This window comes from Mytilus californianus, unplaced genomic scaffold, assembly GCF_021869535.1.
Source record: "Mytilus californianus isolate M0D057914Y unplaced genomic scaffold, xbMytCali1.0.p SCAF_1, whole genome shotgun sequence".
NCBI classification, from domain to species: Eukaryota; Metazoa; Mollusca; class Bivalvia; order Mytilida; family Mytilidae; genus Mytilus; species Mytilus californianus.
In genome coordinates this window covers 48,660,574-48,683,517 of record NW_026262581.1, presented here as the reverse complement: position 1 = coordinate 48,683,517, position 22,944 = coordinate 48,660,574, and the positions used below count along the sequence as shown (strand labels likewise).

The 22,944-nt window shown below is 31.7% G+C and overlaps 1 protein-coding gene and 1 long non-coding RNA gene across 6 annotated transcripts in view; both read left to right on the top strand.

The window, feature by feature from the left end:
* Positions 1–22,944, top strand: part of LOC127720392 (uncharacterized) — a 173,104-nt gene that overhangs the window by 131,606 nt on the left and 18,554 nt on the right. The gene's annotated exons all lie outside the window — the stretch shown is intronic.
* LOC127720481 (uncharacterized) overlaps positions 1–22,944 on the top strand; it is a 112,853-nt gene that overhangs the window by 86,326 nt on the left and 3,583 nt on the right. Inside the window, exon 1 of one of the 5 annotated variants that reach the window (XR_007990817.1) lies at positions 14,057–14,149. The exons of the other annotated variants lie outside the window; for them this stretch is intronic. This is a non-coding gene — a long non-coding RNA (uncharacterized LOC127720481). Of the gene's footprint in view, positions 1–14,056; positions 14,150–22,944 lie in introns of those variants that run through there. 5 annotated transcript variants of the gene reach the window in all.

Below are 22,944 nucleotides of genomic sequence, written 5' to 3'. Positions count from 1 at the left end.
TAGATAATACATATATGCTGAAAAGAAAGTAAGAAGATGGGGTATGATTGCCAATGAGATAACTCTCTACCAGACACCAAATAACGTGGAGGTTAACAACTATAGGTCCATGTACGGTCTTCAACAATGAGCAATCCCCATACCACATATCAAAGCTTATCCTAGATCATACAAAATCCAAAACAGATCAATCGCAACTGTAATTTCTGTACATTTGAATACTGTAAATTCAGAAATTATTGCGATGTTTTTATTATTGCGAAAAATGCGACAGGGTTATAATCGCAATAATTTAAACTCGCATTTTGAAATTTTTTATATGAATTAAACAGGATTTTTCTCAATATCGCAAAAATCAAAATCGCAATAATAAATGCACGCAATAATTTCTGAATTTACAGTAACCTGTTTGGCATGCAGAGTATGATATGACTTCAATATTACTTTATTTTTCGTAAATTGTATTGCTGAAATGTTTCAATTTGTTACTCTCTTTTCGTTTCTTTTTTATGTATTTTCTTTGTTTCTAAGTACCTGGTTTGATATAGTATGTGCGTTGTCTTTTACCCACCCTTTTTATGTTGGTTTTATTCGTAATTTGAAGATCGATTAAAATGTTACGAAAATGTGACGGGCTACCGTCAATAACCAACATATATATATATATATATATATATATATATATTGCATCTCGAATATGTCATATTTCGATCCAGTCATGTTCTAGTATTCCCCAAAAAGCATTGCATTACCTTTTCTACGCTAATACAAACATAATAAGTCCTATCTGCCAATAGAAGGATATAATTTTAAAATGATTTACCAAAATTGATTGAGCATGCCTGCTGATCACTATTAGAACATCACAAAACGATTTGACGTTATCATAGTTATGAATTAAATAAATGTTTTAAACAGGAACAAGAGCATTTTTAGATAATAATAAGAATGCACAAAAATTATGAATTGCCTGAAAATTAGGGAAACACTCTTCTATTCCAGACAACCCTATCAAGTGACTTAAGTTAAGAGTGGTACCTGACATATCCAATTGTAATATGAATCTTTTGATATGACTTAAGATATCATTGTATAAGGGTAAATATAAATGCGTGTGTGATATCTCCTTCATACATAACATGGCATTTCAATAAAATCTGTTCCATAATATCGCAGTAGGCTTTCATGTCGAAACCCTTAAGATTATAATCTTTCAAAATAAAACTTTTTTTTTTCTTTTTTTTTTCTTTTTTTAATTGTTTTATTCAAATTTCCTCTGTCATACAATATCTCTAATCAGCCTAGGAAAGCAAACCCAGGGAGCCCTGTTTTATTACATTCTGCATTTGTAATATGAGAAACTGTTTTTACTATTGATTGTGAAAGTTCAGTCAATTTTAATTTCAATCTGCTTCACAGATGATGACAGAAATGTACCAGTTGTCGTCACTACAATCCCGTCTTCTTTTCTCGAAATCCCCAATTAAGACCTAGCCAACAGTTTGTTCTTGCCATGAGCAACACGACGGATGCCATATGTGTTGCAGGACATTCTTAATCCTCCAGAACACTTGAGATTGTCCCGGCTTTAGGTATAGCTCGGTCCTTAATTTTATCTGTTGCATTTGTAGGTTGTTATTTGTCTTTTGGTCGTATTCTGTTTGAGTGTTGTCAGTCGATCTTTGACGTATTAGTTTTAATAGCCTTTCAGTATCTTCCAGCTCTGTTAATGACAAAATGACAGGAAGTATTCTCCTCGCCGCATTTTTGCGCCTGTCCCAAGTCAGGAGCCTCTAGCCTTTGTCAGTCTTGTATTATTTTTAATTTTAGTTTCTTGTTTACAATTTGGAGTTTAGTATGGCGTTCATTATCACTGAACTAGTATATATATTTGTTTAGGGGCCAGCTGAAGGACGCCTCCGGGTGCGGGAATTTCTCGCTGCATTGAAGACCTGTTGGTGACCTTCTGCTGTTGTCTGTTCTATGGTCGGGTTGTTGTCTCTTTGACACATTCCCCATTTCCATTCTCAATTTTATCCTATCCAACCATGTAAAGCACATTTTATGGTTGATGCATACGTAGACGTAAATTAAAGAACATATAACTAGTTTGAATTGTTCGTAATTTATACCTACAATAGTGATGTCAAATCCTTTTCAATTTGAGTTTTATGATGAAACACGAAGAGAAGATCTGTTAGATACATGAAAACCGAGAATTTTTCTCTAGAAATGAATATTACTCTGACGGTCATTTTCATCAGGATCTGAATAGTCTGAACAATAAATTATTCAGTCATGTTCAGCGTTTCAGTCAATTTTCAGACTTGTCCACCACTGTAAACTCAGATCTGTTCAGACAGTTTGCTTGCAGTCAATTCAGTACTATTCAGTAGCAATTCTGACAAGTCAGTATGATGTTTTGTGTACAGGTAAATAGAAGCTACTGAACAGTCTGGACATAGTCTAAACAGATCTTGATTGACTGCTAGCGAAATGACTGAACAGTTCTGAACTAACCACAGTGGATAAATCAGAAAAATTTATTCAAAAACTGAAACTGACGTAGTAATTTACTGTTCAGTCTTTTCAGAGGTATTCAGATCAAATTAAACATTTCATACCAAAATCGGGTTACTAGTGTTTTTATTGTTTAACAGTTTGGTGCTAATTTATAATGGCTCTCGAACATTTTCTTAACGTAAGCTCAAGCGTGGTAAAATCAGATACGTATTATGTCTAAATAATCGCTGTGATCTTAAGATCAATTGGATAGAATATTAAGCAGTGATTTTCAAACTATTCTAATTGAAAAATGATAACGTCCATACCATGAGGAAATAAAAGGCGTCTGGTTTGTGTTTATTAAAACAGTACAAGTCTCTAACTTATAACGAATATAATAGCGTGCGTATTTAACCATATTATCAAAAAGTCAAAACGATATTTTGTAATAACTGCATGTACTATGACATAATGACAAATATGTTGTAGTAAGAAAAATAATGTGTTTTTCGCCTTTAGTACCTTTTAAAAAGTAAACATAATCCACAATTTATTAGAATTGAGACATGGTGACATTAAAATTTATGATGTCATGAAAAAATATGTTTGTTGTAGGAGGAAATAAAATGTGTTATTGACCCTTAGTACATATCCTAATATATTCATAATCTGCAATTTCGTAGTACTACGACATCGTCGTGACATTTAAAGATTTTAACTATAATTAACGAATTCATCATTTGTGGTTCAGTTACAAATGTCCTTGTTTGCATGTCAATCATAAACAAAATAATTAAAGCGGTATAAAAGAACGATTTCAAAGCAGTAAAACAGTATTCATAAGAAATCCTTCCAATAGATTCAAACAAAGGTAAGGCTTATGGGTAAATAACTTTGAATTATGAATAAAACCAACCAATAATGCAATAGTGATAAAGATAGCAGGAAATAAGTCATTATAAAGTTATTATTTATTAAATTTAAAGCGTACAGATAATTCTATACTTCCAATGAAACGTTCGCTCCTTTGAAAGAAAGAAACATTTTAGTTTACTTTTATAAAGAATGATATACTGAAATTGTTTCAAATTTCTGTAATTGAAAAGTAAGAGACACGATTTATAACAAAATACTGCTTCAAAGTATATTTTATTGACACAAATTATTTTTATTGCGTATTAGAATCTATCGGAAGTGAAAACCCGACTGAAATATTTTTGAGATATTGAAAATCAATTTAAGTGAAACAAGTTCAAGATTGATATTTTGCTTCAATTCCTTTTTCTTTATTTGTTTATTCATGAATTAATTTCTGTCATAATTTACTGATTTGTAATATCAACCAAATCTCATAGTGTATTATCAATTGAAATCTTATATTACATGAGAAATTGCTCCAATTCTTTTTCTAGAATTTGCTATACTCAATTTTTTTTGTATGATCAGCTCTTCAATTTTGTATTTTCAAAAAGTGTGGCCTTGAGAATCACGGAAGATACATTAATTGACGAATCGCGCATCTGGCTTACAAATATTGATAGTATTTATATTATTTTTGAGGACAAAATGTCCACATTGAAATTGTTTGTTCTTGTTTTAATTTTCAAAGATATCCGTTCAAAACCATTAAAGCGAAATAAAGCCCTCCCTTTCTGTCTATTCCTAGTGATTGTTCTATTTTCAGAATTAATTTTAGAAGAGCTGTCTTTAAATCCTTAATTCCAAAATTTTTTCGAGAGTGATGTTTTTTATTTAGTTAGCATGATAATGCCTTTTTCAGATATAATACTCAAACACATCTCGATTTTGAACAACCTGTTGCTCGAAAGCAAACACAATCAATCGTTAAGTTTGGCATTTTTGTATACCCCAAACAAGTAAAGGTATCGCTGCAGATTGTTTTTTAGCAGGTCTATAGTAAAAACATGTAATATTTTATTAACTGATTCGTATTCAATGTGTCAATTATGATTTCCTAAGAAATAACGTTTATTCTGTTAATTTCAGAATTCTTAGAGATGATGAGATTCCAGACCATATTCTTTTCGGTGGCAGTGACCATAATGATAGTAGCCGGTAAGAAAAATATTCGATTTGCTATTTTCAATGTTGAAATAAAATCTAAATACCTTACTGAAGAAATTCCAAAAATATATATTTAATTAAAGTATATAAGAAAGAATATTACAATATCTACATATTTTTGTAAATTATAATGTAAAATTTTGAAACGATTGATTTTTTGTTTTTAGAATTGTTTCACATTTGGTCATGTGGGGTCATTTAAAGCTTACTATGCGGTATATCCTTTGATTAGGACTGACACCGTACGGCCTGTAGTTGTTTACATCATCCTTTGGTTTATAGTGAATAGTTGTCTTATTGGCAATACATATCCTGTATGTAGATACTAGTTCATCTGTAATGTATTTTGTATTACTTGATTTGTGAGGATAATAAGAATTGTTCGATATTTAATTTTACAGCCTACACACCAACGGAAAAGCATGCATTAGATATACATGAAGTGAAGAAGGTTTTACAAGTCGAAAACACACTTGAAAGAGATTTAAACCGGCGTCGTGGTGGCGGGTCCCTTTCTGTATTGGATGTAATTGATGCAAATAGACGAACAGGATCAAGAGCAGTTGGAACATCTCATGGAATAGGCAATGAATTTATAACACGTGGGTCATCGGGCAGTACGAGATTGTCTAGGGGTTCTGTTGGAAGCAGGACATCTGTATCTGAAATCAATAGAGGCTCCTCAGCTGGTATTTCACATGCTTTATCTGACGATGACAGTATCAATAATTGTCATTATGGGTGTGGAGGAGATAAATTATGTCGTTCAGGACATAAATGTGTTCACAATGGCTGTAGCAGATACTGCGTCGAAATTTCTTCTGGGAGTATAATTGGTGCATCTGGATTGTCGGACTCTATCAGAAGGGAAATAATTAGAAGTTTAGCATCTGACTTGAACAGAGTTTCAAGTAATGATGGTCATTTATCATCTGGCAATAGAATTGGTTCATCTGGTCTAGCTAGAAATTTTGACCTATCTAGCAATTCTCACTTGGAAACAATAGGTAGAAGCCATGGAATGTCTGGTCATGCAGGTTCTGATATTCTTGACGCAACCAACCTTAGACGAAGTGGACTTGATGTATTAGACACAGTTTCTTTAAGACGTGGTGGATTAGTACGTACTTCTGGTTCAGGGATCGTTTCTCAGTCAGTAGTAGGTGGAGCAATTGGTTGCAAAAAAGAGTGTCATCGTGATGGAGATTGTCCAACGAACAAATACTGTGCAAGTGTTAATTGTCACATGATTTGTCGAAGAAGGCCGTCTAATGGATACACACGATGAACAGCACATCACCGAAATCCAGACTTTGAACACTTATTTATTTTTTTTATAAAATAAAATGTTGAATTCAGTTTGTGTTATTGTATAACTTTTCCATACTACAATACAAAATATTGATTATTTAGGCGTCAAAGCAATCATACTCAGAAAAATTGAAACAGCAAAAAGATATAAAGAACTTACTACTTTAAATAAATCTATCATGATCTGCAGTAGTTGCCCTTTTTCTAGATTTAGACATTTCATTTTTTAAAGGGAAACTCCATACTAAAATTTAGGACAAAAGAGACGATTTTTCATTCCCAATTGTTAATTTTCCCTTTTTAGACGGCAATGTTCCTTTGGCTCCATCATACGGTGTTTATATATCCCAGCTCGTTCGTTATGCCCATGTGTGTAGTGATGTCATAGATTTTAATGAACGTAATCAATGCATCACTGGTAAATTATTAAGGCAGGGATTTCGTTACTATAAATTGCTTAACACATTTACTAAATTTTTTCATAGATAAAAAGATTTGATTAGTAAATTTGGCTGTACCTATAGAAAAATTATTAAAAACGGTATTTTACATCCTAAAATTTTACGGTAATATTGTAATAAAAGCGTGGAAATCACTATGTGATCCGTGTAAACTCATCGAACCTTTAAACAAACTTATTAGTAAAGGTTATCTTACCAATGGTGTAATTAGATCTTTGAATATAGTTTACATTGGCATAAATATCGATTTTATCATCAGCAGATTAAAACATAACTAAATTTGTATTCTTTTCAAACGGTTGTTTGGGATGTATAAATACACATTCACGCTCATTTTCTATATATAGATTACTCTATCTACATATTTATTAACAGGTTAACTCCTAACTATCCTACTGCCAGTTGATACTTTTGTTTTGGCATTGCACAAGTCATGGCTTCTTTGACTATCCATGACGTTAAAACACTAAATCCCTGGGATGTGTTTTAGTTGATTTTCGTTCTGATGCATAATTTTTTTATTATTAATTGTTTTTTCTGGCTTTTAACAAGCTTTCAGTAACTGCAAGTACTCTCAAATCGTACTTTCGTGTTAATTTGACCTGTTGATACAATTTGTTATGTATTTTTGTTATTTAATGTTTACTTATTCGGTGTTATATCTAGTCTCACTATTTTTGATATATACCACCTTTGATAAATTTTCTCTTTTGTTTACGTACTAGGAACAACAAAATTATGTATTTTGTAAAAATTATTTCCGTACTCCATGCTTGCCTTAAAACAAAATTGTTTTTGTTTACCTGTGTACGTTATTTTATTTGGCGGCATTTTGTTCAAGGTTATGGTTGTCTTTCTGATATTGCTAAACATCTAACCCCCTTGTTTTATTAATTTTATATTTACATTGTGTCATAGATCAAATTATTCGTTCAGTGTATGTTCCTTTGTTTTTGTTAATATATCTTTTGATTGAGTTAAGCCATCTTAATTGATATTTTATAGTGTATCTTTCTATGTTATGATGTTACACTATTGTTTCAGGTAGGGTGAAGGTTGGCGCCTATTAAAACGTTTAAACCCGCTGCATTTGTTTGCACCTGTCCTAAGTCAGGAACCTGATGTTCAGTGGTTGTCGTTTGTTGATGTGGTTCATAAGTGTTTCTCGTTTTTTATATAGATTAGACCGTTGGTTTTCCTGTTTGAATGGTTTAACACTAGTCATTTTGGGGACCCTTTATAGTTTGTTCGGTGTGAGCCAAGGCTGCGTGTTGAAGCCGTACTTTAACCTATAATGGTTTACCTTTTCAAATTGTGGCTTGGATGGAGAGTTGTCTCATTGGCACTCGTACCACATCTTTTTATATCTATTGGTTGTTTTGTGTTATATCCATTTCATTGTTTGACTCGGCATGTCTGTATTTTTTCATCTTTGATACTTTTTGAAGTAGTTTTACTTGTCATCTGTCGTGTTTTTACGTTTGATTTGCCGTGGTTATCAACTCATTTTTTAAAAAAAAAATCCTTTTTTGGCACAATTGCAGTGCAGACCGTGGTTAAATTATGAAAGTTTAACAGTGATCGATGTAGAATCAAGAATGGTTAAAAACATCAATTTGTTATTTTGTAAATGAGTGCTAAGCGAAAAGTCGATGTTTCAAATTTATTTTTTAAAGGTGACCATTACCATTATTTCTGTCTTAGCCTACCTAACAAAGAGTGGGCAATGTGTTGGCTTCAGAAAATGCATGAACTGAAAGTACATTCTACGTAATTTCAAGGAGAATATCATTCACCTAAGGACAACGGAGAAAGGTTGAGTGTTAAGACTTTTTCGAGTGAAGCCAAATAATATTTGTTTATAAAAATAGGTATACATGAAACCAGAATAATGTCATAGAATAACGTTTAAGGAAATATTTTAATTGCGAAAATAGTTTACCTCAGGAAATATTATGTTTGTTTGTTAATTTATATATGTACATTTATATGGTCGGTTCTTAAAATTTAACGATACATATGAAGTATTTATAGCTTACTATGTGGTATGGGTATTGATCATTGTTGAAGGTCGTTCGCTGACCTATAGTTGTCAACTTCTACATCATTACTTCTCTGATGGAGAGTTGTCTCATTGGCAATCATGCCACAAACTCCTATTTTTATATTTGATAGACAGGTAAAAGGGTTCCAGAAGCCCTCTTCGAGGTTCCATATTTGATAACTACCTTACCTCACCCGAAAACTTTTTTTTTATGGAAATTTCAGAGTATCAATATTACATTTGTAAGCAAACATACAGCTAGTCTTTTATAGCGTGACAATAAAAATAACACTTCCCAGTTTATCTGTGCTTCTATATTTATATGGTATAATAGACTTATCTGGTTCTATTTCGCTGTAGAACATGAAATCAGATTTAATGATGAGATATTGAAGAAAAAAATCATCAAACGGTTTTATAGATATCGAAAAAAGAAATTTTGTTCAATATGGGTAATGACGGAGAACAACAATACATATTTTAAACAAGCGGAAATGAAATTTGTATTTTGCATACTTAAATTCGTGGCCAACAAATACCAAGAAACTCGAAAGGGTCTTAACACTCAAATAAACGATAGATGACAAGTAAAACTACTTCAAAAAGTACCAAAGACGAAGAAATAGAGACATGCCGAGGCAAACAATGAATAGGATACAAACAAAACAAACAATGTTCACTAACAAAATTTAAGATTACACTTTATAAACAAGAAATTGCACAGAGCGGCAACAATTTAACATAGATAGTTTTAGGAGGAACACAAATGCCCAATAAAGGGTGAGCATCTCCTGCTCCTTAAGTAGTACACAACTTTGTTTTTAGAGTAAACTTCCATTTATCATAGTTTTTGGTGACAAGCTATGAACAAGGACGCGAACTGATCTATGATCTTCAGGACGATGTCAATCAAGTCATGATTGAGTCTGTAAAAAAATTCGAAGAACTACCTCAAATCTTATCATTAAGTTTATTAACTTTTTGTTCAGTCATGTCCTCTATCAAGGAAATCATGGTTTGAATAACAAGCGCTTGAATGTTATCTACTAGGGGACATATACTTTACCGGAAGTAGCTTTTAGCATTAGGTAGTAAAATCAAAACTATATACCGATTCCGTACGCACCACACCTGTGTCATACATATACATGGAAAAAATAAAAAGTTTGTAAGGCCACACACAAACATACATTTGGTATTGTACAGGGTTGAAAACACCCATAGAATACTGTAAATTCAGAAATAACTGCTTGCATTTGTTATTGCAATATTTTAAATACGGACAAAATGCAAAATTAATTATTGTAATTTTAGGAATATCTTCAAACATATCTGTGTATCAGATATAAGAGTTCGAGTTTATATTATTGAGTCAGTCAGTGGCATTATTCGCATTGATAAAAACCTCGCAATAATTTTCATTAGTTCGAAATCATATTTTATTTATTATTCATAATACTTTGCCATTTCTGAGTACTTTTTATATAATAATAATTAGTTGCCTTCTCTGAATTTTTGTTGTCGAAATGCCTGATGGGAACGTGAGTCTTTGCAAACAAAATGCACGTCTGACTTACAAATTTACAATCTTTGTATCTTTGATGAGTTTTTACAACCACTGGGTCGATGCTACTGCTGGTGAACTTTTCTTCCCCGACGGTATTATCAGCCAAATATTTGAAGCACTTAGGGCTTTCTACTAGAGGGTATAGATTGTCTTAACCGTATTTGGCACAATCATTCTATATCTTTGGTATATAAAGCTCTTTTACTTCGTATTGAGTTAAGCCAAATGTTTGAACGATACTAATGATTCTCTTACAAACGAAACACGCGTCTGGTGTGCAAAATCACTATGCTGGTCTGTGCACAATTTACACAGTGTAGTATATTTCAAACTCAAACCCCGCTTTCTTTTAAGCCATGTCTTTTCAAACACAAACTTGAGCAAGCTGCTATCTATAAATTTCTTCTTAGACCGTTTAATATCTGTTCCCAATGCTATGAATGGTCAAACAAATCACATGACTTATTATTTTGGTAAATAAGATTCGACGTATAGCTAACTCAGCACATAAGTTAAGGAGAATGTGTATGGGAAAATAGGGATAACAAATAGAGACCAGTTCATGACTTTTCAACCTGTTTGTTCTGAGTACCTTTTCTTAGTTTTCTACTGTTCCCAATTACATCAACCTTTGAATCAAAGATGTATTAATTGGAACCATTTGAATAACAATTTAACCAAGATAAACCGTAATTCGGCCTGAAATGAATTATAGTGTTTACAAATTCCAGTTTAAAATATTTCTTAAAATCTCTTAGTGCCTAACTTTAAACAGGCGTTAAGCTAGCTATAAAACCAGTATTAAGTTAAAAATACGACAGTTGCTTTTTACTCGTTCCGTTATTTGATAACTTTTGATTTTGAAAGTTTTATAGACTTCCCTTTCCTGAATTTATCTTTGAGTTCGATATTTTTGTTATACTGTTTTTTTCTTATCATCTGGTTTGATATAGTAGGTGAGTATCTGATACTCACCCTTTTTGTGTTGGTTTTATTCGTAATTTGAAGATCGATTGAAATGTAACGAAAATATTTCGAGTTACCGCCAATAACCAATATATCCTTAAACTTCATTCTATGACATTATTCTGGTTTCATGTATACTTATATTTATAAACAAAGATTATTTGGCTATTGCCTTTCGCTGATTCTGCTTTTCTAAAGGGAATCTTTAGTTGTCCAATTTGCCTAGCTTTCAGCACGTATCCAGAATAAAAAAGTGCCAAAGACTTGTTTGACAGTATAAATACTGTTTAATTAATGTATTTTTTTTGTGTTAAGATTAAATAGAATAAATACAAATCACCAAACTTTTTTTTCAATTGTTGTATTATTTTTATTATCTGTATTTATATCTTTGTGTTGTTTTAATTTTTCTGAGTAGGATTGCTTTAACGCCTAAGCAATGAATATTTTGTATAGTGGTACGAAAAATTCATACAATAACACAAATTGAATGCAACATTTTATTTTATATAAAAAAAAAATAATTGTTGAAAGTCTGGATTTCGGTGATACATGTATGCTGTACATGTTCATCGTGTGTATCCATTAGACGGCCTTCTTCGACAAATCATGTGACAATTTCCTCTGTCATACAATATCCTTAAGCAGCCCAGGAAAGCAGACTTCGGGGGCCCTTTTTCGTTACATTCTGCATTTGCCCAAGGGAACAAAGGCATATTTCAACGATAACAAATTTCAGGTTTAATCCATCATTTTCTACATAAGAAAATGCTTGTACTTAGTCAGGAATATGACAGCTTTTTCCATTTGTTAGACGTGTTTGAGCAATTGATTTTGCAATTTTGTAAAGGACTTTCCGTTTTGAATATCCTTTGAAGTTCGGTATTTTTGTTATTTTAACGTTTCTCATAGAATTACAATTCATAATTTACTCTAATATTTCACCTTTTCAAACACATTTGACATAGATACATTTAAAATGAAAAAATACATGCATATCAAAATATATTAATTTGAGTTCTCCTATTATCTACTTTTTACTGAGTACATCAAACCATCAGTTCAGCATATTGTGTTAGCCGTATAAGTTAGTAAGATGTTAAAGAGCTTATTCGTGTAATGGCTGACATAATCAGACAAATGTCTTTCAAATCACCTTTTCAAGTAATCAGTTCCCATTGTGAAGTGATTAAAAGATGCAGAAGATAGAAGAGGAGAAATTAAAAATTCATAAGTAAAAAAAACCCTAATAAAATCATGGCAAAAACTACAAATCGGTAAAAGCACAAACAACAGTTCAGAAAATTATGAAATGAATTATCTAGCGAGGGGACATAATTTATACAGCGGAACGTTAAATTATAGGATAAATCTGGCTTCTTTCCATTTTCTTGCGAAGATGCTGTATAAAGTCTGGCTTAAATAAATAAAGGACAACTCTGCAAGAAGAGAAGTTGGTTCCCATATGAATGGGTATTGACATGATTTATAACAAATCTTTCTTAAATTCTCCGTTGATACATTCAAAATCATGAAGAAACCAAGGTTCCAACTTCTCACTTAAAGTTTACCTTAGAATGATTTGGCTATCACTTTTGAATCCATTTGGTCGTATAGCTCTTTATAAGCCAGGTTCGAAATTTATCCATCCGGCTTTCAAATTTTTCCTTTTGGCTTTGAGCGATCCTGATTGAGGTTAATCCATGAAAACGCTTCGGACGCAAACAAGTTGATAGTGTTATTTCATTTTGTTTTCTTTTTTTTTTATTTGAAGTACATTTTTTCTTTAATTGTTTCCACGTTCAAAACAATTTTAATTTCCTATAACTGATGGTGAATGATTTTGAATAGAAATTCAAATAAATTCCAACCACGTTAAATGTAATTTAAAAAACTGTTTTTACTATTCATTTTGAATAAATTTTTATTTCTATCTGTTTCTCAGATGACTACAGATGTGTACCAATTGTCGTAACAACATTCCCGTCCTCTTTTCCTCGAAATCCCCGATTTAGGCCTGCCCAACAATTTATACTCACGATGAGCAACATGACGGATGGCACATGTAGAGTAGGATCTTCTTCCCTTCATGGACACATGAGATTACCCAGGTTTTATGTGTAGCTCGGTATTTAGATTTCTATGTAATGTTTTGTAGACTGCCGTTTGTATTTTGATTGGTTTTTTTTGTTTTTGTTTTTAGTGTTGTCAGTTTATCTTTGACGTTTCAATTTGAATATTCTTTCAGTATCTTCCACCTGTGTTAATGAAAAAATGAAATGAAGTGTTCTCCCATCCAACTCTGTAAAACAAATTTTAGGGTTGATACATATGTAGACGTAAATTAAAGAGAATATAAATAGTTTGAATGGTTCGTTATTTAGATCGACTAAAGTGATGTCAAATCCTTTTCAGTTTGAGTTTTATGATAATGATTATAACGCACAATGACGGAGCATGAAGAGAAGATCTCGAAGATACATGAAAACCGAGAATTATTCTATTGTTCAATGGTTTGGTGTTAACTGAGAATGGTTCCCAACCTTTTTCTTAGCGTAAGCTCAAGCGTGGTAAAATCAGAAACGCAATGAGTCTAAATAATCGCTGTATTTCTAACAGCAGTTGAATAAAAGCAAGTCAATTAATAAACAATAACGTCCATACCATGAGGAAAAAAGAGGCTTTCGGTTAGTTATCATTACAACAGTACAAGTCTCTGATTACAACGGAATTAATAACGTGCATATTTAACCAGATTGTTAAAAAGTCAAAACGATATTTCGTAATAACTACATGTATTATAACAAAATGACAAACATGACTGTTGTAGGACAATTTTTAAACTTTAGTACATTTTAAAAAATAAACATATGCATAATCTACAATTTCATAGAAATAATACATGGTGACATTAAAGTTTATGATGTCATGAAAAATATGTTTGTTGTAGGAGGAAATAAAATGTGTTATTGAACCTTAGTACATATCCTGATACATGCATAATCCGCAATTTCTTAGTACTACGACATCGTCGTGACATTTAAAGTTTTTATATTACTACAATTAACGAATTCATCATTTGCGGTTCAGTTACAAATTTCCTTGTGTGCATGTCAATCATAAACAAAATAATTTATACGGTATAAAAGAACGATTTTGAAGCAGTGAAACAGTATTCACAAGAAATCCTTCGAATAACTTCAAAGAAAGGTAAGGCTTATGGGTAACAATTAATTATGAATAATTATGATAAATAAACAAAACAATAATACAATAGTGACAAAGATAGCAGGAAATAAATCATTATAGCATTAGAATTTATTAAGTTTAAAGCATAAGGATTATTCGATACTTCTAAAGAAGCATTTGCTCCCTTGGCAGAACGAAACAGTTCAATTTTATAAAGAATAGTATAGTGAAAGTTGTGGATTGTTTACATTTCTGTAATAGAATAGTAAGAAAAAAGTATTATAACAAAAAAATGCTTCAAAGTATATTTAAGCAACACATTTTATTTTTACTGCCTTTTTAAATCTATCGAAAATGAAAACCCGACTAAATTAATTTTTTGATATATTGAAAATCAATTTAAGTGATAGAAGTTCGAGATTTATATTTTGCTTCATTCCTTTTCTTTTTTTAATTTGTTAACACGTAAAACTATTTCTTTCATATATTTCAAACTTTTTATGTCAACACATTCTCATATTGTATAATAAATTGAAACTTATGTTTCATGATTAATTGCGCCAATTCCTTGTCTAGAAGTTGTTATACTCTTTTTTTTTTTGTATGATCAGCTCATCATGGCCGGTATTAAATCGTGGATTTTCAAATATGTTTGGCTTGAGAATCACAGAAGGTCCATTAATTGTCGAATCGATCATCTGACTTGTAAATATTAAGGCAACAATGTCCACATTTTGTTTGTTGTTTCGGTTTTAATTTTCAAAGATATCCGTTTTTAAACAATAAAAGTCGAAATATAGACCTCCTTCCATCTTTTCCTATTGAGTCTTCTATTTTCAGAATAAATTTTAGAAAAGCTATTTTCAATACATAACTTCAAAGTTTTAACGATAGTGAGGTTTTTGTAATTAACATAACAATGGCTTTTGCAGATATAACCTTACCCAATATCTCAATTTTGAAGAATTTGTAGCTCGAAAGCAATCAGTATGAATCCTACAATTCGGCTTCGAATGAAGATATTCTGTCATATTTGTATACACAAAACATGTATAAATATCGCTGCAGATTGTTTCTAGCAGGTTTATAGTAAAAACATGTAAATATGAATATAAAGATTGTGTTAACTGATTCGTATTTAATGTGTCAATTATGACTTTCTGAGAAATAACGTTTATCCTGTTAATTTCAGAATTCTTAGAGATGATGAGATCCCAGACCATTTTCTTATCGATGGCAGTGACCACAATGATAGTAGCCGGTAAGAAAATGTTACTTTTTTCGAGATTTATAGGCTGTTTTAAAGAAAGTTTTTTCGATGTTGAGATAAATACCTTACTGCAGAAAATAAAAAACAAAATATATATATAATTAAGTACATAAGAAATATTATTACCAACATTTCCATATTTTTTGTGAATTACAATGTAAAAGTGAAATGATATAAAGATAGTAGTTCACCTGTATTGTATTTTGTATTACTTGTACTGTGAAGATTGTAAAAATCATTCTATATTTAATCTTACAGCCTACTCACCAACCGAAAAGCATGCATTAGACATTCATGGAGTGAAGAAGATTTTACATGTCGAAAACACATCTGGAAGAGCTATAAACGGGCGTCGTGGTAGCGGATCTCTTTCAGTACTAGATGTTATTGATGCAAATAGACGAGCAGTTGAAACATCTCATGGAATAGGAAACGAATTTATAACACGTGGGTCATCCGGCAGTAGAAGATTGTCTGGTGGTTCTGTTGGAAGCAGGACATCTGTATCTGAAATCATAAGAGGCTCCTCAGCTGGTATGTCGCGTGCTTTATCTGACGATGACAGTATCAGTAACTGTCATTATGGGTGTGGAGGAGATAAATTGTGTCGTTCAGGACATAAATGTATTCACAATGGATGTAGCAGCTACTGCGTTGAAATATCTTCTGGAAGTATAATTGGTGCATCTGGATTGTCGGACTCTATAAGGAGGGAAATAATTAGAAGTTTATCATCTGGTTTGACCAGAGTTTCAAGTAATGATGGTCATTTATCCTCTGGCAACAGAATTGGTTCATCAGGTCTGGCTAGGAATTTGGACCTATCTAATAATGCTCACTTGGAAACAATAGGTAGAAGCCGTGGAATGTCTGGTCATGCAGGTTCTGATATTCTTGACGCAACCAACCTAAGACGAAGTGGACTTGATGTATTAGACACAGTTTCTTTAAGACGTGGTGGTTCAGTGCGTACTTCTGGTTCAGGGGTCGTTTCTCAGTCAGTAGTAACTGGAGCAATTGGTTGCAAAAAAGATTGTCTTGCTGATAGAGATTGTCCAACCAACAAATACTGTGCAACTGTTAATTGTCACATGATTTGTCGAAGAAGGCCGTCTAATGGATACACACGATGAACATGTACAAGATATCATGGAAATCCAGACTTTCAACACTTATTTATTTTTTTTATAAAATAAAATGTTGCATTCAAGTTCATGTAATTGTATAACTTTTCCGTTCTACAGTACAAAATATTGATTATTTAGGCGTCAAAGCAAGCCTACTCAGAAAATTTAAAACAACGAAAAGATACAGATAATAAAAATAATACTACAATTGAAAAAAAGTTTGGTGATATGTATTTATACCATTTACTCTTAACACAAAAAAAAACATCATAACATAAACTATAAGAAAAATGTTAAACAAAGCCTATATAAACACTTACGCCAAAGCAAACACCATGCTTTGACAAGTTGTACATTGATTTGCATCCTGAAATAGCTACTAAAAGTTGGAAACGCGATAAAAGCTAGGCAAATCGGGCAACTAAAGATTCCCGTTAAAAACATAGAATCAGCCAAAGACATTAGCCATATAATCTTTGTTTATAAAAATTGGTATACATGAAACCAGAATAATGTCATAGAAAGAAGTTTTAGGATATATTTAAATTGCGAAAATAGTTTACCTCAGGAAATATTATGTTTATTTGTAAATTTATGTATGTACACTTTTATGGTCGGTCCTTGATATTTAAAGATATATGAAGTATTTATAGCTCACTATGCGGTATGGGTTTTGATCATTGTTGAAGGTCTTTCGGTGGCCTATAGTTGTCAACTTCAACATCATTACGTCTCTGATGGAGCTTTGTCTCATTGACAATCATGCCACATCTTCTTATTTTTATATTTGAGAGACAGGTAAAAGGTTCCAGAAGCCCTCTTCGAGGTTCCATATTTGATAACTACTTACCTTACCTCAACCGAAAATTTTTTTTATGGAAATCTAAGAGAATCCATCATAACATTTGTAAGCAAATATACAGTTAGTCTTTTGTAGCATGACAATAAAATAACACTTCACAGTTGATCTGTGCTTCTATATTCATATGGTATAGGAGACTTCTCAGGTTCTATTTTGCTGTAGAACATGAAATTAGATTTAATGATTAAGTATTAAAAAAACAACAATCGGTTTATATCAATGAGTATGGTGAAGATTATGTGTTTAGTCTATAATTGATTAAAAAAAACTCAATCATCAAACGGTTTTATGAATATAAAAAAAAAAGAAATTTTGTTCAATTAGGATAATGACGCAGAACAACAATAGATATTTTAAACAAGCGGAAATGAAATTTGCATTTTGCATATTTAAATTCGTGGCCAATCAATAACAACAAACTCGAAAAGGTCTTAACACTCAACCTTTCATTTTTGTCCTTAGGTGAATGATATTTAACATGCAATTACGTAGAATATACTTTCAGTTCGTGCATTTTCTGAAAACCAACACATTACCCGATCTTTGTTTGGTAGGCAAAGACAAAAATAATGGTTAATGGTCGCTTCAAAAAAAATTCAAACATCGACTTTACAATTAGCATTCACTTAAAACATACCAAATTGATATGTTTAACCATTATTGTTGTCTACATCGATCACTTTTAAACTTTTCAGAATGTAACCACGGTCTGCACCGTAAATGTTTCAAGAAGAACTTTTTTGATATCCACGGCCAATCAAACGTCACAACACGATAGATGACAGGTATCAAAAACGAAGAAATACAGACATGCCGAGGCAATCAATGAAATGGATACAAACAAAACAAACAATGTTCAAAAACAAAAAATTAAAATAACACTTTATAAACAAGAAATTGCACAGAGAGACGAACAATTCTTTACCTGAAGCAGCTTTTAGCTTAACAACTTAAGTGGTAGTACAATCAAAACAATATACTAATTTCGTGTGCACTACATCTGTGTCATATATGTACATGGAAAAATATCAAAAGTTCGTAAGGCCACACTAAAACATACATTTGGTAATGCACATGGTTAAAAACACCCATAGAATACTGCAAATCCATAAATTATTGCGTGCATTTATTAATGCGATATTTGAAAAATGGACAAAATGCGAAAATAATCATAGCGTTTTTTAGACAAAACATATATATGTATCAGATATATAAGTGTGAGTTCTTATTATTGCGATAATCACCCAGTCTCATTATTCGCATTAATAAAAACCTCGTAATAATTTCAGATTTTTTAGTAGTTCGAAATCATAATTTTTCCGTTTCATAATACTTTGCCATTTCTAAGAACTTGTAATATGATAATGTTTAGTTGTCTCTTCTTAATTGTTTTTGTTTAAATGCCTGATGGGAAAGTGAGTCTTTGCAAACAAAATGCACGTCTTGCTTACAAGTTTACAATCTGTATCTTTGATGAGTTTTTACAACCATTGGGTCGATGCCACTGCTGGTGGACTTTTCTTCCCCGAGGGTATTATCAGCCAAATATTCGAAACACTTAGGACTTTCTACTAGCGGGTATAGATGGCCTTAATTTAGCACAAACGTTCAAAATATTTAGTATAGAAAGCTCTTGAACTTCGTATTTAGTTTGGTCAACTGTTTGAGCGACACCGATTAGTAGTTCGAAATCATAATTTTTCCTATTCATAATATTATACTTTGCCATTTCTAAATACTTGTAATATGATAATGTTTAGTTGCCTCTTCTTAATTGTTTTTGTCGAAATGCCTGAAAAGAAGACAAAATACACGTCTTGCTTACAAATTTACAATCTTTGTATATCTGGTGAGTTTTTACAACCACTAGGTCGATAAATAAAGGCAGCAGTAGTATACCGCTGTTCGAAAGTCATATATCGATTGAAACAAAAACAAACCCGGGTTACAAACTAAAACCGAGGGCAACACACACAGAATGTCACTGCTGATGGACTTTTCTTCCCCAAATATTTGAAACACTTAGGGCTTTCTACCAGCGGGTATAGATGGCCTTAATTTGGCACAAACATTCAAAATATATAGTATAGAAAGTTCTTCAACTTTGTATTTAGTTTGGTCCTCTGTTTGATCAACACCGATGAGTCTCTTGCAGACGAAACACGCGATAAGTGTGCTAAATCACTAACCTGGTATATGTTTCGAGTTTTTACGTCATTTTTGTAAAAAAAAACGATATATCCGATATCATGTTAAAATGCCTGTACCTAATTTACACAGTGTAATATTTTTTAAACTAACGCACCGCTTTCATTTAAGCCATGTCTTTTCAAACCAAACACTTGAGCAAACTGTTAAATATAAAACCGTTTAATTCATATTAACTAAGCGTTCCCTACAATATCTGTTTCCAATGCTATGAATGGTCAAACCAAAGCCAAAGGACTGATGATTTTGGTAAATAAGAATCGCCGTATTAGTCACCGACGAAAAGCTAACTCAATACAAAAATTAAGGGGAAATTCATTTTGTATGGGAAAAAAGGAAAACAAATAGAGAACAGCTCTTGATTTTCAACCTGTTTTTCCTGAGTTTCTTTTCTTAAAATGTTCCCAATTACAACAACCTTTAAATCAAAGATGTATTAATCGGATATCATTTGATATTTAACCATGATAAACCAAAATTCGGCCTGGAATGAATTATAGTATTGAAAGTTCCAAATATGTCTTGATATCTCTTTGTGTCTCACTTTAAACAGGTGTTTAGCTAGCTATAAAACCAGGTTTATTCCACAATTTTCTTCGGAAAATGCCTCCATTAAGTCACGAATAGGACAGTTGCTTTTCACTCGCTCCGTTTGTTGATTACGTTTTATTTTAAAAGTATCATAGATATCCTTTTTGAATTCACCTTGGAGTTATTATTTTTGTTACACTTTTTTACGCATTAAGTCAATGTGGTTAAAATTTATTTTTTCTGCAGTAACTTACAGAGTTCAAGAAGATAGATAATACATGTATGTTGAAAAAAATTAGAAGATGGTGTATGATTGCCAACGAGACAACTCTCTACCAGAGACCAAATATCGTGGAAGTTAACAACTATAGGTCCCTGTACGGTCTTCAAAAAAAAACCATAACAAATATCAAAGCTTATCCTAGATCATACAAAATCCAAAACAGATCAATCACAATTGTAATTACTGTACATTTTTATTACCTGTTCGGCATGCAGAGTAGGATATGACTTCAATATGAATTTTTTTGCATTGCTGAAATGTTACAATTTTTTACTCTCTTTTCGTTTCTTTTTTAAGTGTTGTCTTTGTTTCTTAGTACCTGGTTTGATATAGCATGTGCGTTGTCTTTTACCCACCCTTTTATGTTGGTTTTATACGTAATTTAAAGATCGATTAAAATGTTACGAAAATGTGTCTGGGTAATGCCAATAACCAACATATATATATTGCATCTTAAATATGGCAAATTTCTATCAGTCATGTTCTCGTACTCTCCGAAAAGCATTTCATTAACTTGTTTTATGTTTATTCATCATGATAAGTCCTGTCCTCCAATATAAGGATATAATTTAAATAATGAATACAAATAGTACATGTGATTAAATATTTTCTATGTGAAACTTTCAGACGAAGTTTTGCAATCAAAAATACATGAAACTGGAAAAATTGTCTCGCTTATCATTCGATTGAGATATATAACGATCTGCGTTTTCTGTCGTTGTTTTACCTACCAAAATTTATTGAGCATGGTTGAACATCAGAAAACGATTTGACGTCATGTATTTAATAAATGTTTTGGACGGGAACAAAAGCATTTTGAGATAATAATAAGAATGCACAAGAATTATGAATAGCCGGAAAATTAGGGAAACAGTCTTCTATTCCAGAAAACCCATCAAATGACTTAAGTTAAGAGTGGTAACATGACATATCTAATTGTAGTATGAATCTTTTGATATGACTTAAGATATCATTGTACAATAGTAAATATAAATATGTGTGACATCTCCTCCATACATAACATGGCATTTAAATAAAATCTGTAACATATATCTGAAGTTAATATTCATTCCAATCAAAACATTGGTTTTTTTAAATTGATAAATTGCTTTATTCAAATTTCCTATGTTATACAATATCCCTAAGCAGCCTAGGTAAGCAGACTTATGGAGCCCTGTTTTATTACATTCTGCATTTGTCCAGGGGAACAAATGACATATTTCAACGATAAAAAAAAATCAAAGAATTTCAAATAATATTATACTGAAATATTTCATCTTTTTCAAACTCAGTTGACATAGAAACATTCAAAATGAAAAAAATATATGCATATCAAAATATGATAAAAGAATTATATTGGCCAGTAAGAAACTGAAACTGTTGCCACTTTGTTCTTGCCCTCATGTAAAGTATATAAGTATGTATATTAGTATATAAGACATATATATTCACAAAGAGAAAAAAATACATATAACAAAATCTGCGGATTTTTATGTCAAATCCTGGGCATTTTCTTTTATATTTAAGTGAATATTCATATCTCATATATCACCTGAAAAATTATATACTAGTGAAAAGGAAGTTTGCTTCATTTCATATTTTTTTCTTGAATTATGCTGATGGGAATTCAGATTTAAAAAAAAAATAATTTGAGTTCTCCTCCTGTTATCTACCTTTTACTGAGTAGTATCAAACTATCTGTGCAGCATATTGTGTTAGCCGTAGAAGTTGGTAAGATGCGCGTTATTGCTGACATAATCATACACAATCTTTCAAGTAACTTTTCCAAGTAATCAGTTCCCAGTGTGAAGTAATCAAAAAGATGCAAATGCAGAAGATACCAAAGTGGAAACCAAAATTTCATGAGTCGAAAAGAAAAACCAACAAAATCATGGCAAAAAAAATAAAAATTGAAGAAAGCACAAAAAACAGTTCAGAAAATTATGAAATCAATTATTGAGCGAGAGGTTATCACTTATACAGCGATTTGTAAAAATAAATGATATCTTTGGGTTCTTTCTATTTTCTTGCTAAACTACGTACTGTATGGAGTCTGGCGTAAATGGCTTAAGAAACAACTGTACAAGAAGAGAAAATGGCTCCCATGTGAATGGTAAAGGCATATTAAAATAGGGAGAGGTTAATTATTTTGAAAACGCTGAAAATATTTATCATATAAAACAGCCGAAATGAGAAAAAATATATCAGTCTTCAAGAGGTCAATCCTATACTTTGTTTTCTAATAACACTTCAAAGAATTGAAATAAAACAATTAACTGATTTCATTGTTTTACCTACGTTTATATACATATGGATTTGAAATTTCTTTTAAAGAAACATTGAAAAGGGGGATTAACTAAATCTTTTATGCCAAAGTTTTGTGTATGCAATCCTTGTAATTCTGAACCTCTTTTCTAATCAATGCAAATAAGACCATTGCCTGAAAAGGAAGATGTTTAATACAGTAATTTGAAGTACAAAATATATTAATCAAGCCAGGTCTAAAGTCTTTTTACCATCGTTGCTATATAGAGA